Source organism: Tachypleus tridentatus, chromosome 11 (genome assembly GCF_004210375.1).
Source record: "Tachypleus tridentatus isolate NWPU-2018 chromosome 11, ASM421037v1, whole genome shotgun sequence".
In the NCBI taxonomy this organism is placed as follows: Eukaryota; Metazoa; Arthropoda; class Merostomata; order Xiphosura; family Limulidae; genus Tachypleus; species Tachypleus tridentatus.
In genome coordinates, this window is record NC_134835.1 from 90,727,446 (window position 1) to 90,742,613 (window position 15,168).

The 15,168-nt window shown below is 34.1% G+C and overlaps 1 protein-coding gene across 8 annotated transcripts in view; it reads left to right on the forward strand.

Moving 5' to 3' along the window:
* Window positions 1-15,168, forward strand: part of LOC143232748 (dual 3',5'-cyclic-AMP and -GMP phosphodiesterase 11A-like) — a 116,210-nt gene that overhangs the window by 23,443 nt on the left and 77,599 nt on the right. For 6 of the 8 annotated variants that reach the window (XM_076468554.1, XM_076468552.1, XM_076468548.1 and 3 more), the window contains exon 2: window positions 13,642-13,758. The exons of 1 other annotated variant lie outside the window; for it this stretch is intronic. The gene's annotated coding sequence lies outside the window, so the exon portion shown is untranslated. Of the gene's footprint in view, window positions 1-7,172; window positions 7,201-13,641; window positions 13,759-15,168 lie in introns of those variants that run through there. One more of the 8 variants, XM_076468550.1, reaches the window with a different exon arrangement.

Genomic DNA, 15,168 nt, shown 5'->3' on the forward strand with positions numbered 1-15,168 from the left:
TAAAATAATGTGTGCTTGAATGCAAACACAAATTGTGAGTTTTGATAAACCTTAGTAAGAGTATTTATTGTAACTGATATGAGTTTTAGAATAATGTAATTTTATTGATCTACTAGTAGCATTACCTGGGTTTTCAAAAAAAACAACAAAAAAACTTTCCCGTTCCACATTTCGTTGGGTAAAATATTTTGTGAATTTATGGGAAAAAACAAACAATCTTGGATTTCAAACTACGGACTTGTTTTAAATTTGGACTTCCTTGGGACTGGCAAGGACAAATAGGTCCTTATGGGAGAATATTTAGATTATCTAATACTCGTACGAGCATCTTTTCTGGCGAATACAAGTCTAGCTGCATTTAAGTGTTTTATTTTATGGCAGACGGTATAATCTTATTTCATATCCTAGGCCTACTGTTTGACTTATCACACAGGACTTTTCAACTCTGCGTACATTTCAGTGATGTCGAGAAACCCACTTGTTGAGAAATTTATATGCAAAAACGGCTCGTTTGGGTTGAGAAAATATTTTTCATAGAAGAGCGAACTTCTATGTAAAATATTTTCTCAACCCAAACGAGCCGTTTTTGCATATAAATTTCTGCATACATTTCTTTTGTATGTTTGAGGCTTGATATTTATATACAACTAAATAGAACTAATGTTATATTCCAAATTAAATTTTAACTGAACTTGTCAAAAATATTAAGCTTCTGTAAAATTTATTCGTGTAATATATATTTTAAGGATAAAATTATCGGTTCGGCAGGAAACGATAGATGTGCAAAACGACAATTTTCGATGATAACGAAGTTACACTTTCCTCACGTGAAAGAGAAAACTTTCTTTTAGAAAGTTAATCATATGTCGGCTAGTGATATATCTGAACCTGGCGCTAAGATAATATTTAAGATACCGAACAACATTCAGCACAAACAGAGGGGAGGGGAGGTCTAGATACTGTATTGGTCATCCAAGCACAATTCTTGGGCATCACCGTACGTCTCACAAGTACAGTTCAGTCATAAGAACCTACTTTCATGTCATCCTTAGTTCGTCGTTTACAGTGATGTAACATTAGGAAAGATGTACACAATTTGAAAACATAAATTTTTTCAGGTACTTGGAAGATATGATAAATACAATGAATTATTCTATAGTTCAGCATTCAAGTCGTGAACTCTCGAATGTAATATTCTGGGAGGAAACTGGTGGGTGAGGTGCACGTGAGACAACAGTAGACCTTTAGATTGTACGTACTTGAAATGTTCATTTTTATGTACAGTAACACGGATAATATCGAGCTTTGCCTGTACAATAGTTAGTTATGCGTACTGTATTAACTTTTAGATATACTTATCCTCAGGCGGTATTTCCTCATTATGCAACTACGTCATATTCAAAGAACGTGCATAAGTTTTGTACATCAAACATATGCACCTATCCGTGAAAAACAAACGCAGTCGCAGGATTAAATAAACCCTTCAAGCATAAACTTCAAACATTCAGCATCTGGCGTTACTACTTTTCAACATTGTAATTAATTTTTCCATCTAGATTCGTCCATTCTACCAATATTTAATTGTGCAGTCTCGATGACTTAATCAACAATAGTTTTCGAAAAAAAAACGGTGCCTTAATTTCCATATTTTTTAAAAAAAATGTATTTACACGACTTTGAGGCAAGGCTTAAAACAACATCTAAGTAACCGAAGTATATGAAACGAAACCCTGGCGTTGCTGCAGTGTCCTTGTTTGGCATTGTAGTGCGTCCATGGTGGGTGGGGTCAGTGGCCACCGAAATTTCCCTTTCTTTATTATATATATTCCAATTAAAAATCTTAAAATAGAGAAAAAACAGTCTATAGGTAAACGACCACGTCTTGAAGATTTTGAGCAGCAATCTTCACCATTTGTACCACCTGTTGTACTTCATTTTCTTATGCTGCATTCACTTTTAGATAGACCTTTAGGGCAAATGTTTCCATTTGTCATTCAGAAGGGACTAGAAGGACTTGCTGGCTCTCCAAACTCAGTGAAGAAGCTTCAATCTGGTGGATGTTTCCACCAATATGTCACATCCCAACATAGTGAACTACTCGTATATTCAAAGGCAATTGGGGGATATCCCTATTGAGGTTACACCTCATGCTACTTTGAATTCGTCACAAGGAATTATTGTTCAGAGGGATTTGAAGAACATTCCCGAGTCAGAGATTCTCGCTGGTTTCTCCACCCAAGGAGTTTCTGTAGTGAGGCGTATCTCCACTCGCAAGGATGGAATTATTATGTTGACCAGTGTCCTCATTTTAACATTTACATCACCGTGTTCACCTGCCACCATCAAGGCAGGTTATTTTAAATGCAAGGTACGGTCATACATTCCAAACCCTCTCAGATGTTTCCAGTGTTAGCTGTTCGGTCACTCAAAGATGTCATGCCGTGGTTCCTTGGCGTGTGCTCGTTGCAGTGGCAAGGACCACGATGCCTATAAGTATGAAATGGACCCTCATTGCATCAATTGCAATGGCTCTCACCCGTCCTTCTTTCGTTCTTGCCTTCAATGGTTGAAAGAAAAATAGATGCAGCATCTGAAAACGATTCAAAACATTACTTACCCTGAGTCTCTAAAATTGCTGCCTACCACTTCATCTCGGACGTATGATGCTGCACTTCATTCCGCTACTCAGTAGAAGTGCAGACGGATCTCTCTGTGCTTCCGAAAGGATCGTTCTCAAACCAAATGAAGTCTTTCTAAGTTTTTTGATCTCCATAGTTGAAAAAGTTAATGAATCAATGTCAACATCAATCTCTGTCCCTAACATACATTCCAGCCAATCCCAAGATCCACCTTTGGTTCCACGTACAGGCATTTCATCGGATACATCTTCTCCCACCCCAAGATGCAAAACGATCATTCGTTCACGTTCTCAGTCGCTGGAATCCTCTTCCAACAACAAAGACCTGGCCAATGGACCCAGGGCATAATCCATGGAGGTCGACAGACCCCCCTCGAATAAAGACAAAAAAAGGGTCATAAATAGAAAGGTTCCCATCCAATTCGTCTACACATAAATAAAAATGGCCACTTTGATGCAAAGGAACTGTCGAAGTTTGTTTTGATATGAAAGACATCAAAGCACTGATTGTTTCCTACCATCTTGTATGTCTTTCAGGAAACATTTCTGAAACCTGCAGATAAAGTCACCTTTCGTCAGTTTTCTTTTTACAGAAATGACAGACTGTGTGATGAACCGAGTGCATGGAGGGGTGGCACTTTTGGTTGATCAGCATGTGTCCATCGTCTTTGCCACTCAATAAATCCTTGGAGGCCGTAGCCATCCGTGTTTCATTGGGTCATATCATCACTGTTAATTCTCTCTACCTTCCGCCTAGAGAGACTTATGATCAATCGGTTTTTGACGCTTTCATTGAACAGGTGTCTCCCTTTTTAAACCTGGGGGACCTTAATGGACATCATCCCCTCTGGGGATGTACTGATATTGATGGGAGACGTCGCTCCGGAGAGCATATGCTCTCTGATCACAACCTTTCTCTTTTCAATGGTTCTTATACTTATTTTCATGCACCTAGTCAGTCCTTTACTGCTACTGATCTCTCAATTTGCTCCCCTTCACTATTCCCCCATTTTTCAGGGAGGGTTGATAATAACCCATGAGGAAGTAATCATTTTCCTACAAATTTTAGAGACTGGCCGTGGTCGATGCTATCCGACGCGTGTGTCCCGGCGGAAGCTGGATTAAGCAAACTGGCCCTGTTTCACTGCTCATGCAAAACTTGATCCTGTCGTCTGTAAGTCATCAATAGACAACTGTGTGGCAGCAGTAACTGACTGTATTTTACAGGCAGCTGCTCATTGTATTCCTAAAACCTCGACACGTTTTCTACGGTATCCTCGTCCGTGGTAAAATCCTGCCTCCCACACGGCACAAAAGGCTAAAAAACGGACCTGGGATACTTTTCGTAGGTATCCCACACTTTCGCACCGCATCACTCTCTATCAGGCCCATGCACGTGCTCGGTGGGTAAGACTTTAAAGCCAGAGGGACTCTTGGATTAAGTTCACAGCCAGCATATTTTCTACCATCAGTTCCAAAGTCATATGGGACAAGATTCAAAAGATCAGCGGGCAATATAATTCTGCTCCCCTCTCGATCTTGATCCCTGATGGCCGATACTCTACGTGAAAGCTCTTGCCAGGTCTCTAGAACTTCTGCTTCATCCTCCACCTTCTTAGCCAATAAGACTCGGCAGAGTGATCATCTCTTTTTTTTTTTCGAGCTGATTGTCTCTATGATTATATTCGTCCATTTACACTGGTGGAACTCAAACTGGTCCTTCATCTGTATGGCAGTATATCAGTCGGATCTGATGATGTACACTACGAAATGCTGCACCAGCTATCTCTTGCTTCTGTTGCTATTCTTCTGATTGTTTTTAACCGGATCTGGCAGGAGAATGTTTCTTTTTCCTGATGCGTGGCGCCAGGCTATTGTCCCACCTTTTTCTAAGCCTGGGAAATATCCCAAGATTCCTTCAAACTACCGTCCAATTGCTTTGACGAGCTGTCACTGTAAGATCTTAGAGAGGATGGTTCAAACGAAACAGCCTCCACTTGCTCACCCAGTGTGGGTTCCAATGATAGTGCTTCACCATGGATCACCTGATTTGACTTGAAACTTCAATCAGAGAAACCTTTCTGAAACGACATTTTGTATCAATATTCTTTGACACTGAGAAGACTGCTGATAAAACATGTGAGTATGGCATTTTGTGAGACTTCCGTTTATATGGGTTACGTAGCCATTTGTCCATTTATATTAATGTTTTTAGGGACAGACGATTCAAAGTCGTGTGGATTCGACGCTTTCCCGTTCTTTTCTACAGGAGCTTGGAGTCCTTCAGCGCTGTGTTTTTAGTGTCGCACTTTTCAGTATAAAGATTAATGCCATCACTGAACAATTCCCTTTTACGGTTGCAAACGGGCTCTGTGTCAACGACTTTCACATATCATGTCAGTCGTCAAACATGAGGTATATTGAGCAGGAGCTACAGACTGCCCTCAATCGTTTACAGCAAATGGCTTTAACTTCTCTCTCTGAAACCGTTTGCATACACTTTTGCCGCCAACGGGGTATTCATCCTGATTCTGAACTCCGTATCGGTGAAGTTATGCTGCCTGTGGTCCCCGAGACTAAGTTCTTGGGGCTTATCTTTGACTGTAAGCTGACCTTTATATACCACACATCAAGTAGCTATAGGTCAAATGTATGAGAGCACTGAACATTCTGTGTCCTATCTTCTACCATCTTGGGGAGTGGATCGATGTTCTATGCTAAAGGTATATCGTGCTCTTATTCGATCGAAACTTGACTATGGATCACTGGTCTATGGCTCTGTCAGGCCATCGGCCTTAAAGATGCTAGACCCTATTTATCATCAAAGACTTCGGCTCTGTACTGGGGCTTTCTGCAGTTCCCCAGTTCAGAGCTTAAACATAGTTTGAACCTCCTCTTCACTTCCGCCGATTGCAACTGTCTTTTTGTTTCAAAATTTCGTTCCTTACCAAAGCATCTTACCTGAGGTTGTGTTTTCCTCTCTCAGTGGGCCATGCTTTTTCAGAACAGACGATCAGCTATTGCTTCTTTTGGCCTTCGTATCCAGGGGCAGTTGGACAAATTGGGTCTGTTCTTGGATAACGTTTAGTTTTCTACTGGCACTGGAATCGCTTCACGTTAGTTCACACCCTGTTCTCGCCGATATTCAAAACCGACTGGCCCATTTCTCTTTAACATCTACTTCTATCCAGTTGTTCTGGATACCGAGCCACGTTGGTACTCGCGGGAACGAACTTACCGATACGCAGCTAGTCTATCTGCTCTGACACTATCAATGCTGGGCCTGTTCCATACATGGACTATGGTTCTGTATTCAAGGCTCGTCTCCGTTGGCAGTGGACTTGGAGTGAGCAACATGAAAACACGCTTTTCCAAATAAAACCCTATAATGGACTTTGACCGTCTTGCTGCCTTAAGGATCGGAAAGAGGAAGTTGTTCTAACTAGACTACGTATTGGTCACAGTTTTTTTAACTCCTCGTTTTCTTTTGTCTGGGAGTGATGTACCAATGTGTTGTCTGTGTAACACACAGGTCACAATAAGCCACATGTTATTTTCTTGGCGTCGTTATGACTCTCAACGACGGCACCATTTTCAATATGTTCTGTCCCAAGGTTTATCCGTAACGTTAGAGTGTGTTATTGGTGATGGTGACACTGTCCACTTTGGAAATATATTTAGTTTTTTAAAGGTCATTAATACTTTTAATGTTAGTTTTTTTAAGTTTATACATTAGACCTTTTTTAATGTTCCGATTCCGTTTTAAGAATCACAGTCCATCTAGTTTGATTTGAAATTAGAAAATGGCCGTAACGTCAAATAACTCGAAACCAGGACTGGAAAGGCCAACTTCAGGTGACTAACGGTGGTTTTTAAATTTGCCTGTTAGTTTTCCTGGTGAGTTATGATAATTACAATTATGCTACAACTTGTATTATTGTAGTTTTTCTCTTAACGTTGTAGACTAGATGTAAACATTGCTTTTACGCTATTTTTCTTAACTTCTTGTTTTACCTTAATTTTCTTTTATGAATTTTACTAAATTTAATTTAATTTTAACTTTTTACCGGGTGTTTGGCGCAAATAGCGTAGCTGCTTTGTGCCATAAAACACCAAACTAACCAACCACTAATGAGTGTTTTATCACAGTTATAGCTTCCGAGGCTCATATCACACAGACTGTAGCAAATCTAACAACAACATTCTTAAACTGTCTCTTGGCGAGTAGATTTATAATCTGTAGGCAAATTTTCAGAACGTTCAATTGGCCCAACAGTATTCTAGTATACATTAGTACTTTCGTAGAACAGAATATTCTAAAAAAAAAAAAGAAAGAATAGGCGGACTTTCGCAATACACATTTAACAATACAAGTTACATTTATAAATATCTACTGTACTGAAACAAACAGATTATAAATGTATAGTAGTAAATCTGTAGATATTTTTTGGCTACAGCACAAACATTTTTTCTTTCATATTTAATCTCTGGTATTCATTCTCAAGTTGAACTGATTTTTTTTTTCTTTTTTTTTAGAACAAGATGAATTTGCAGACCTATAGGTAATTTTGACAAGATATTTTTCAAGTAATATGATAAGAAGGAAATGGAGGCTGGACATAATTTTATAATAATATAATGAAGTGTTTTTATTTTCTCTCTCTCCATAAATTATCACAAAATATAAACAGTCTTGTAAAAATTCTTGTAAATCCGTTACGTTTTAACAACCAAGTTTGATTTTCAAAGTATACAAAACGTGTTGTCCTGAAATAATCTTTCAAAATGAATTTTTGTCTGACAAGCATTGAAGATGCAATACAGTATTAAAAGTAAAGTCATAGTTCTACTTAATATCGATATTTGAACAATTAATCTTTACACCTATAACAATTAATTTTACAGCAGGCTTTTCCAAGTGTTATACAAGCTTCTATTCGAGATCCTGTTATTTATCCTAAACCGTGTTTCATTCTTAATTCTTTGTGACATACTAGATGTCATTGAAGACAATTTTGAAGCGATCTCATTGGAACACATTAGTGTCTAATGTCACGCATCAATTTTCTTGATCCTCAACTATATCTTCAAAAATAATAATTAAAAAATATTTAAGACATTTTAGATGATTACAACGTTTCTATCAAGCAGTTTCGAACGACTAAAACCTACATTAATTCCGGAAACTAATTTACTGCAGAAATTGTTTTATGCTTTGAATGCACGTAATATAATGAACGCTTTTGAGTTACCAGCTCTCCTGTTTTGGTACAGTAAAATATGCAGTAGATTTTTCACTAGATTAACGTTATAATCAATTAAATAAAATGTTTTAAGTCTGATTATATTTGATAGTAGCGAAGGTAACTAGCCGTATAGGGGATTAAAAACTAATGCAATAAATAAGAGGGTGAGCTTCCCTTCTCACTATATTTTTGTCATATCATATGAACCTTTCATTTGATACGTAAGTATTATTGTAATGAGCGGCATTAGACCTAGATTCGTTTGATCTTGGATTCGATGAATTTACCACATACTTTTCTGTTTAGATAAGTCCTTATTCGCAGCATTAAGGAATACAATAAAAGTTACTGCCAATCTCGAACCTTTACCCCGATTGCTTATAATTTTAAACTCATGTTTGGAAAACTTTCTTGAATTTCTCTATGAAATATAACTGGAACTAATTATGCCAAAGCTTCAAAACTCGCGATAACAGAAAGAGATGGACAACTGCTATAAAATTAATACAAAGTAACTGGAACTACATCAGTGTAACTAAAATATAAACGAAATGCGTTGGCGATAGTGGTTAATAACGAAGGAAATGTCAAACTTTTCTCTCAAATATATCGATGCAACTCAACCGGTCTCAAAGGTCTCTGCTCGAAAAATCCAGATTGTATATTAGATTTTCCATTTTTGAATAACCTATTTTTTTGTCAAACGTTTTAATGCGATGATGGCAGAATATCACCGTGACATCTGGCTTCGATTTCAACTTTATTTTTTATTTGCAAAATACTTCACCAAACCAACATTAATTCGCAACTAATTTCCTAAAATATTAACGCTACACTAAATACAAGTTTTATAACCTTTCTCGACTCCTGTAAGTCTAAAATGAGCGTGCACTGTTCGTTTAACTCTATGTTTATCACTTTATGAACATGCATTCAGACATTTCTGCTTATTTAGCTAAGTTTGCTTTCGTTACAACTTTGCAATATACTCGTATTTAGTTTCGGTTCGTTTCGTAGACTGCTACGAAAAAAAATTGAGCTACTTTTTTCTTTACTGTGGATTTTATTTATCGATTTTGTGAATTTCTTTATTTCAGATCGTAAAATCATGTCGTACACTAAACATTCATAACTGTTGTATACTCTACACACTATTATAAATACCGTGACTACACTTTATTTGCTTTGTGTATAGTTTCATTTAATAAAATTACGTCTACGTGAATTTATCTGACCGTATAAAATATTTTCAGATAAGCCAGGATCTATGACTACACTTTGTTTACTTTATGTATAATTTTATTTAATAAAATTGCATCTACGTGAATTTATATGACCATATAAAATATTTTCATATAGGCTAGGGTTTATCGATCTAGTACAATGACTGCAAAAGAGTGTAACTTTAATGTAATGCGTGAAAATAAGGAAACATTCAAGCGAAAAGCATGAAACTCCACAAATGTTTGCAGGTCACGACTAATTTATAAATAGGTGATAAACCATATTAATAATTAGGACAATATTTATATTGAGTTTATTCTAAAAATAATAAAATTCTTGAATTTGTAATTTTGTTGGTAAACAATCTACTACTGGAACACCAGTATGGTTTTCGCAATACATTGTCGAATAACTTAAACTGAATAAAGTATTGATGAAAACCAATGTGGGAATAAGAAGTAAAATTATTTGGAAAGTTGTTTAAAAAGTCTCCTAAGCACAATATAGAAAATACATTATTATTTTATACATTTAACGAGAGTGTTAGGGATAAATATTGATTTTTGTTAATACATGTTAATGATGTACGAGACTGTAAATGATTTATATATTTATTTAAATATCGTTGTTTCAATTACATGTATATTTAGAGATGCTTGTAACTTATACTATTAAATGTTTGTTGTGAAATTCCCATCTACCTATAAATTTGTAGAATATTCTCGATTGTAAAAATCAAATTGATCATGTTAGGTATTGTAATCTATTTCTGAAGAATCTTCGATACATTATGTATTGCAGTTTCATTTGGTTTCAGACTATTTGAAATCATAATATGTAACAAAATAAATCAAGGACTCGTCTGAGATAACTTTTATTTATTTATTATGTTATGTATTATAATTTATCAACGAAGTTCCAGACCAGATAGAATACTCAGTATTGTTTGTATAACTTTTGTATATAAGTCATTGTTTGTAATAACCGTTACACTAATTTCTATTATTATTTATATATTAAAATATATTTGTATTAATAATGATACACATTTTCTATCTTGTTGGCAAACATCATAAGTTTGATACATTTCTACATTTAACTAACTTCTAAATTTAAATTATAAGTTATCTATGTTTCAAACTATTTGAAATCGTAATGCTTAAAATAATAAATCTGAGACTCGTCCCAGATAAATTATAATACGTAATACACACCTATTGGACATAAAGCTGATATCATCCGCAGATGGCGTAACAATTAACTCACAATAAGTACTTCAATTCTTCAGCTTAAATGGTTAATTTGTCATTAAATATATATATTTTTTCTGTTAATTTTAAACAGAAACTTGTCAAAATTAATGTAAATATTAACGAAGTATGTTTAAATTATTTGTGTATTGGATATATAGGAAAAGTTAATTTTGTATCAGTTTTATTTATCAGCATTTATTACATTCTAATATTATTGAAAGACTTTCAAAACATAAATTCTTTATTTACAAAAAGAAAAAAAAATGTGAGAGCAATTCCGAATTTAGATTACCAAAACTGTGTAATATTAAATAACTACGAAATCGTATTTAGTACTTAATTTTATGTATGTGATCAAATTACAATATTTTTAAAATAAGGAAATTCGCAGTTACGATTCAACTATTAGTACATATCACTTATAAATATTAAAAAATGAACAGATCATTAATTTATATAGCAATGAAAACTGGGAATGTTTTACTTTAAAAGTGAAAATAATTTGGGTGTTTTCATTTAAACCAAAATTATTGTGATAGCTTTAACAGCAGTTATTCAATGAATTTTAATCCTTTTTTATGGAATTCTCACTGTATAAGAATTGTTTTATTATTATAACCCTTTTTCGTTCACTTGATTTGTTTATTATTTTTTGCTATTTCTAACACTTGGCATTTAGGAAAAATAACAGATGAAATGCATGTTCTTTGCGTAATTAAAAAAACACCAAAAAGTGACCTACCAACTTTAACAGAACTTAAACATTATCAATATACTTTGCTTAATATTGATACACTTTAGTTATTTTGATTACATGCTGCATATATATCTAATCTTTTTATGAATTAACTTTTACCACTGGTTAGATGTGTAATTTTTTGATGTACAGATCTTAAAATGCTTATACGTCACTTTCTAAAGAAATTTAATAGAATATAAAGTTAGTGTAAACCTAAATCTTGTCTTAGTGAAAAGTTACATAATGGGCTATCTGGGGGTGACCGAATTCTAGATTTTGATGGTGTTACTCTTCAGTGATCTACAAGGGAGACTTAAATTTAAGTAGGATTAAATGTTATGAGTAAAAGGGCTGAGTCATAAACTTGATCTGCATTTTTTATACGGGAAGAGTATCAAGACTCACTATAGTGTGTCGTGCGGCCAGAACAACCAGCTGCAGGACACGGTGTCATTAACAGGAGTGATTAGTTTGGCGATTTTCTCCTTTCTGTATCTCGGACTGTGTTAATCTAATCTATCACATATTTGTAAACACCGGAGGTATCTCGAATTTTCATTAAGTTACCGTTTTTCTTTTCTTCGCACCTAAAGTATAGAAACGTAATTTGACAGGAAAAATATACTTGTCTTTTATTATTCATATTCAGTACGTTCATAGATATTTTTAAACCTATGGTTAGAAGCCTTGTTTTGTGTAAATATAATCCACATCCAAAATTATTCAACAAAAACTGCTCAAATCTGAAATTTTGCACATGCCTAAGGAAAAAGTCGCGTGAGCTATCGGCCTAACATTCTTACTATAGCTTAACCTTAAGAGTAAAGTGGACTTTGTTTTTTATCATTCTTATTAAAGATAGTTGATATAGAGTAGAAAAACTACAGAATGAAATGACGTGCAGACATTAAGTATTGGTTAGGCCTAGCAAACTAGATCAGCAGTTTCTAAATCAAGTTTTCAAAAAAATTATGCAGGCGAACGGTTATTACGCATTGCCAATTTTTCAGCATAAATGTATTACATTTTAGCGTCACATGATATTAACTTAAGCAATTAGCATGAAAAATTATGCTTGATACGACTGTAACGATTGCATGGGGGTAATTAAAAGAAACTGTTAATATAAATTCCATGGTGTTAATATTTAAAAAAAAATATAGACTACTTTAGAGAGAGAGAGAAAGGAAAAAGCTACCACTATGTATTTTAAAGAGTCTGATTAGTTCTTTAAAGTGAAGTTCCGTTCCGAATAACAGGACTATGATTTTAAAGCTAATGTGGGTTGCTATTGAGTGCCACTCTTACCTGCTGTGGCTTGTGAGAACGTATTGACAAAAAGTTGTATCTAATCAAAAATAATTTAGGTTTGCAAAAAAAAAAATAATCCAAAAGAAAAGAAAGTGTATGCGACTTAAAGAAATGAAATCAGAACTGACAGTGAAACTGGTAGCTGCACTTATAGCATTGATAAAAATTTTACAGCAAATATCTATTCATAAGTTACCTATACCACGTATTTTGTTTTACTCACTATAATGCTCCAAGTTGAACAAAAATCGCGTCCTAGTTAACTGATGAGTGAATGTTTGCCGTAAAATTCTTATTGATGCTATAAGTGTAGCCACTGGTTTGACCGCAACTTTTTCAAATCTAAGGTGTTTCTGGTTAGGTTCTTTTATTACAAACATGAGTAACTGAAAAGATAACTTTTGTTATTCAGAATGTACCACTTGGAATTTTAATGAGTTTTCTTGGTATGTTGTTTTATTTTGTAACTTAAAAAAAGATTTATAAACTTATCAGTTTTATATAAGTGACATATATAAAGCATATATGATTAAGTATTAAAATAACTTTAATATAAGGTGGTTATTTGTAGTATTTAATACAAGTACTATGATACGTGAGGATTAATTCCATACATGTTATTTTACTTGTTTAATTCTTTAAAACATCTTGCGCCTAATATATGATATTATAATACTTGGATTAGCGCGAGCTCCTAACAGTCTTTTCTTTCAGATTGTTACTGATTTCACCTAAAATGAGATTTCAAATATTATAGATCATTTTGTGAGATTAAAACTAATAGTATAAATGATGCAGTCAGAGCCAAAACAACAATGTGTTTCATTATTTCTTTCTTTGTTTAATGTAGCTAAAATGTGAACAAAGATTATTGTGAAATATTTATGGCCTTTTATCTTTCAGTGAAAAATCTTGTATGCTAATAAATAATCACCTTTACAACAGTCTCCAAACACTAGACGCATCACAAACCTAATCAAATTTGCATATCCAGGTTAAGACAAATCTTGAAAGTTCATTAAAACTTGAGTGAAATTAGCAAAGAAAACAACAACAAAAAACGGCGATCGGAAATGCATTTAACGTTTTATTTTTCAGAAGTATCCACATTCTAAACAATTTTCTAAAGATGTATATAAAGTAGACATTATTATAATATATTAAAAGATCAAAATTTGCAACGCATTGTGTTCTAAGACATTTATAATTTTTTTTTTCCACTCCACGCAGCTCGCTCGTATATATTCAAGTCTTTCCTCCGAAGTTCTACTTTCACCAATATACTAAAGTTCATAATAACCACAGCGGCTTTATGAAGGATTTTACCTTTAGAACGAACTATTTAAGGTAGGTACATTTTAAGTAAACTTATCAATATGAGCAAAGTAATTCACCCGAGCTGTCCAGTAATACCTTATATAAACGGTGATGTTGTGTTCCTTCGTGATGACGAGAATTTCACTTGAAGTAAAAATGTACCTCAAGATGGCTGGTGTGGGTATTATAATTTTAATTAAAATAAAGTAAAGAACAACGTTTCGACCTTCTTAGGTCATCTTCAGGTTAACAAAAGATGACCTGAAGATGATCTGAAAAGGTAGACACATTGTTTTCTGCTTTATTAGCAAAACCTTAATCTGTAGAGCTCACACAGCATATTGTGTAGCTTTGTGCTTAACTACAATAAACAAGATAATCTTACAAGTGAAGTGATGATACCACGTGCTTATTTTCTTTAAGCAATGAAACTAACGTTTTTTGTTTGTTTTTTGTAATCATTGTTTATTTTCTACGTGGAAAGGCAGATATATTTTGATCTTAAACATGCAAACTATATTTAGTTTTTCTAACGTTTCTATGATAACGAAATGTTTAATCTCGCACGTATTATGAGAATGTTCTCATTTTATAATAATGCTTTATTATTTAAACTTATACGGAATTATTATTTTTTGAATGTTGATCATTATCACGATAACTACATTTTTGTAACCGGATTAAATACGGATGTACGAATACTTAACTCACTTTTTGGGGAGAGGGGCAGAAATGAAAGGCCAAATTTTACATACGTTACTTACATTTAAAAAAATCAGTGTAAAACAAATACAACCAAGATATAGAACTAGCTGATTTAGACTAGTTGTCTATTATCTGTTAGAGTACGAATCATCTTCTAATTGCACAACAGAACTTCCTTTTGATTGAATATGTTAAAATATACGTTTACATTTCCAGATAAGTTTCTTGTTCTTTCTACGATGTCACCTCTCCTAAGCATTTGTCGGTTATGGTTATTAGCGACTTGTTAACCGGCAGCCAATGAACAGATATCACAACGTTACATGTATTGTTATAATATCCAAAGGATAGACGTGAGCTAGTTGGTTACTGAAAATGCTTTAATTTGTATTACTATACAAGATAGAAATTATATCTCACGTGAAATTATATCTGAAAGGGGAGTGTTGTTTAAAGTTTATTCATATTTAACAAATAAATCAACATTACAAAGTGTTTCCTGTTTACTGTAATATATAACGAACACGAATTTGTCTTAATTTTATAAACTTTACTAGTATCGTGTCAAACGAGTATTTACAAACTTTATAAACGCGAACCTATAACTAAGTTATTTAAAGGTTTCATAAGCTAAATGAAGGCTGTATCTGCCAACAGTCCGTCGAGTAAAATTGTTACTTAACAGCTCGTATAAAAGTGTAAATGTTGCTGAACCCTTCAATTAATCATAATATA